The sequence below is a fragment of the Podarcis muralis genome, chromosome 7, assembly GCF_964188315.1.
Source record: "Podarcis muralis chromosome 7, rPodMur119.hap1.1, whole genome shotgun sequence".
NCBI lineage: Eukaryota > Metazoa > Chordata > Lepidosauria > Squamata > Lacertidae > Podarcis > Podarcis muralis.
In genome coordinates, this window is record NC_135661.1 from 54,472,687 (window position 1) to 54,477,923 (window position 5,237).

The window sequence follows — 5,237 nt, forward strand, 5'->3', positions numbered from 1 at the left end:
GTCTCTTCCTTATTTCTTGTAGCCTGTTACCAGTGTCCAAATGACTATTGTCATTTCTGTGTTTTGGGGAATTCATTAACGTCCTTTTCCTTGCAATGTAAGCTGATGGGCAAAGAACACAGCGCAACAATAATTATTTTAAATGTTAGCAGCATTGTAACAAACAGCATATGTAAAGTAGCAGTGTCTGCAGGAAGGTTAATTACATTCCAAATGCCTGGGTAAACAGAAAAGCAAACCATTAGCAGAAGGGTGGTTTTGTTGTTAAGCTTTTGCAAATTAACTCATGGACCAAAACATCTAATTAACATGCCTCCCTTGATAACATCTGCCCCATGTCAGCAAGTGAACACTATTGTCTTGCAATAAGAATCATAGGCAAAAAATGGGCACATGGAATGGAAAATGAGCAAGTGGATTTAGGCTGAGTCCACATTACCCTTTATTCCAGCTCCTGTGTGCTTTCCAAGTCTGATGTTCGAAGCTGTGTACACATTATGTCAGCCCCAATTCATATCTCAAGAAATACTCCTGTTTGAAGTGTTTCCCATCAAAGCAGCTTCGATTAGATTTGAAAATGCAAGCTGAAGTCAAGCTGAGGTGTGTACAGCTCAGACAGCCATTGCACATGTGCAGATGACAACACATACACCGATGACTGCTTCACTTAATTGGAATTTAGGGGGGTTGCGGAAACAAATCAGGTAATGTGATCAGTTGAGGACATTTCTACATCACAAATGCAAATGTGGCTTGAAATGGCACTGAGGGGAACAAGAATGTGTTTTAAGAAGCTCAGTAGCCTTACTGAGCCAATCATTTAGCTATCCAGTAGGTGGCAGCAAGGGAGCCTAAATTGGTACGCCATAAAAGAAAAAGACCTCTTGCTCTGTAGTAAAGCATTTGCATCAGGGCCCAGGTCCAAATCCTGGTATCTCCAGTAGGAAATGAGGTAGCATGGGAAAGTTGAAAGAGAGATGAACATAGCTGGAGAGATTTGTAGCCTTCCACTTAACATTGTTGCTAGAAGCTCCAGTGCTGGGAAACTGCAGAAGGGCTTTCTGAATGGACAAGCGAGTACTGTGACATAATAACTGGGCAAAATACCAATTGGATCCCTCTTATAGCCATTTGCCTGAAAAGCATTCTGCTTGCTCCTTAGCAGCAAGCTAGACTTACCCATGGGTGAAGGGAAGACGTGTTGGAGGAGAGTCCTCAAAGGCTCAAAGTTCCTGGAGGAATCTCCCACGAACACGTCACACCTCTGCCCTTTGGACGCTCCTGCGACACTTGGAACTATGTGCCCAGCACACAAGGAGAGGTGAGACGTCTGGAGGGACAATGGGGATGGGATGGGGCGTGGGTGAGGGGGGCTGATGATGACCCACCACAATTTCCCTGACTCTTTGTCCTCATGGAACACAGTCAAGCAAAATCCAGCCTAACTATTACACACTGTCAATGAGTTCCTTGGGGGAAATTGAGGTATGCTGAGTTTTATCAGGCATCCCATCCCTAAGCTGCATCCCCAGACATTCAGGAGGGATGGAGGAGAAAGCCACAACTGTGAGCTACGGCAGAGTTCGGCCAAAGGGCAGCGGGCAGCAGGGCAGCAAACACATGTGGCTTAGGAAAGTTGAACTGGGAGGGAGGATGAAGGAAAGAGGTGCCATGGCGAACTCTGCAGACAAGGACTCTGCAGACAAGGAAGGGAAACTGAAAATATAGTACACGTTTTTCCTAATAATACACATTTTTATATTCCAAATTTCACCATTTACACCTCGAAGTGGCTAACAACACTATAATACAGTATACAAAATTTAAAACCTGAATAAATTACAGTATTTTAGAAAGTAAACATTTGAGAAGCATTCAGGGTGTAAGGTTTGACCAGGTGCCTGAAACTCATTTGAGGCAGTGCCTTTATAACTTTGTGGGAGGGAGTTCCCTAGAGTTGGGCCCATCACGCTGAAGGCATGACTCATTGTGGACATGAGTTGTGCTTCTGGCCTAGGGAACCACTAATAGTTCTTTCCCAATGATCTCAGTGATTGACTTGGGCTGTACGTAATATACATGTCATATGATCACATCTGGCTGTAAATACAAATTGGGCAATCGGGAACAGGGCATTTAAAGAAATGAAACTAAAAAAAAAGCTCAGGGACACCAGTCCTCCAACAGTTTGAAACCAGCAAGGGATTGGAGGAAGGAACTGGTGATACGGATAAATTCTGCTTGGCTACTATGGCTGGGCTCTTCCTCTCCTAACTACTTGGAATCATGGAAATGTAGAAATGGAAGGTACCCAAAGGGTCATCTAGTTCAACCCCCTGCAATGCAGGAATCACAACTAATGAATCTATGACAGATGGCCATTCAACCTCTGCTTAAAACCTCCAAGGAAGGACAGCTCATCAACTTCTAAGGTTGCTGTTCCACCGGGGGTGGGTGTTTCTGTGTGTGTGTGTGTGTGTTTTGCACCTGAGACAAACAACAAAACACTCCCACTCTAGGGAAGAAGGGGTGGGTGAAGATCTACATCAGGAACAAGCAGGGAATAAAGAAGAAGAAGAGTTTGTATTTGATATCCCGCTTTATCACTACCCGAAGGAGTCTCAAAGCAGCTAACATTCTCCTTTCCCTTCCTCCCACACAAAAAACACTCTGTGAGGTGAGTGGGGCTGAGAGACTTAAAAGAAGTGTGACTAGCCGAAGGTCACCCAGCAGCTGCAAGTGGAGGAGCGGAGACGTGAACCCGGTTCATCAGATTATAAGACTATTGCTCTTAACCACACCACCACATTGGCTCTCTACACTGGGAACAAGGGAGGGGAACCAAATCAACCTTACCTGGTAGATGAAGTGGGAACCAAAGGGTGTTGCAGGGGCAGGAAAGGGGCCACTCTCAATCATGTTGGGTGGGTGCAGACCCAGAAGACCCCAGAGGGCAGCTTCTGCTATTTCCTCCCTAGGGGAAATGTATTATTTCTGCTATGACAGCAGCAGCGGCAGCAGGAATGCATTCACTGGAGGCTGGATCTGCTACTGCTGTGGATCCTGCCGTCTGAGGCAGTGGTCTCACCTTGCCTCATGGGGTGTGCCAGCTCTGTGTTTCACTGTCAAACAGCTCTTATTGTCAGGAAGTTCTTCCCAATGTTTAGTCTGAATCTCCTTTCTTGTAATTTGAATCTACCCTCTGGAGCAGGAGAAAACAAGCTTCCACATTACAGCCCTTCAGATATTTGAAGTTGACGATCACAATCACCTCTCAGTCTCCTATTCTCCAAGGTGGAAGATATATCATTAGAAGGGGGAAGAGAAAGGAAAGTAGTATTTCTGAGCACCAACTAGAGACCAGAGTTGTGGATTTCCTGCCCTTCGAGATTTTCCCTCTTCACCGCCTTTGTTTCAGCCTGGATACCTCATGGCAAATTCTATTCCAAGGAGCTCAGTAAGTAAACATGTGGGGAGAATCAGGGATCCATCACAGCTCTGCAATGCACATGGAACTTCCATGCAGGAGCCCTCCTGCTTCATATGTTCACCTGTCAATTTATGGGGGGCGATAGGAATGCAAGCAGCAAGCAGCAGGGAAGGAGGGGAATTCAGGTCACATTTTAAATGTAGCCTTCCTAATTCCCCAGAACATTACATAAGCAGAAATAAAGTTACCCTTCAGACTTCTCTGCATTTTCCAATTCTGAAAAATGTATACAAATACCCGTAGTGAAAATAATGGAAAAATGCATTATATAAGGGGAGATGGCATGCAAAAATGTGTCCATTAGCTTATTAAAAATGAGCACTAAAGCCCTGACAATTCTGACAAAATGATGCAAAAATATGAACTGAACTTTTGGAACAATTGGAATATTCAGAAATTGAGTTAGACCAAAATTTACAGATTGGCTGATTTAGTGCACCAATGCCTGAACAGGGCTTTTATTTATTAATTTTTTGCTTTTAAGCATGGCTTGTTTTAGGCTGAAACATAACTTATTTGGCATAAGAGGCTTTTGTCATATTCGCTTTGTGGTATTTTGGGGCAGTTGGAGACATTCTCCAATGCCAAGCCTGATTATTAAGCTCTCTTTCAGAATGGATGGTTTGCTATGATTCTAGCTCAGTTAATGAATCCCTTCATCTGTCAGAGAATGAATCGGAAGTGTCACCTAGTGCTCCTGCCACTGTGAATGTCCCAGGCTCATTCAAGCATCTCAGACTGCTTATGGACACAGCACAAGGCCCGAGGGTATCTCTGGAGCACTTTTAATAGTTGCTTCCACACAATGTCTCAAATGCATGGGGGGTAGTGGAGGGTGAAGGAAATCTTAAGCAGCAAGGAATCCTTGTATCTCAATTTGCTTTGGGCTTAAAAGGAAAGATACAAATCCTTGCTAATGAGATTGTGCTGCTGCTATTTTCTTCACTATCCTGAAGGAGGTAATAGCCTCTGGTCATCTGGTTTCATTGGCTTAATTCTTTAGGGCAGCCTTCCCCAACCTGGTGCCCTCCAGATGTTTTGGTCTACCACGACACAGCTGACACGGCTGCTATGGGGCGGGTATTTATAAGCAATGAGGAAAATGTCTGAGATTATTACTCTCAATTCTGTGACGAGCAGTGACAACTGTCAGCACTGATGAATTCATTTGCCACTTCATATTCTGGGTGTCACCCTTCCTTAGCCCCCCTTGCATAGCAGCAAGCTCCTCTGGACTCACATTTTTCCCATCAGAATTCCTGTCAGGGCTGCCCCTACCCCTCAATTTAATTCACAGCTGCCAAGCAGTGCCTGTTCACATAGTGTGCTTAGAAGAAATGAACTTATCTAAATTTTCGCATGTATGGTATAACCAAATTTAATTGGGTGGATGGGGCACCTGAGTCTCTAGTCTCAGTAAAATTGTGACTAGCACAGCACAGCACAGCACAGCACAGCACAGATGTAGCTTGTTCTCTCTGGAATAGACACAAGGGATCAATTTAAATGAAAAACCATTATGGAATAGAATGCTATTATGCCTAGGAAATGAAAAGGATATTTATTACGTGGAACAGATAGACTGCCCAAGGGGTGGGTGGATGTGTCCATTTAAGCTTCTCTCTGTTTCTAATTTTTCCACCCTTAAGGTCAGCTTGCCCCATTACACCATCTATTTGCAAGTTTTTATTTTAAAAGTCCACATTTTGAAAATGTTATGAATTTGTATGCATGTTTCTCCTAACAG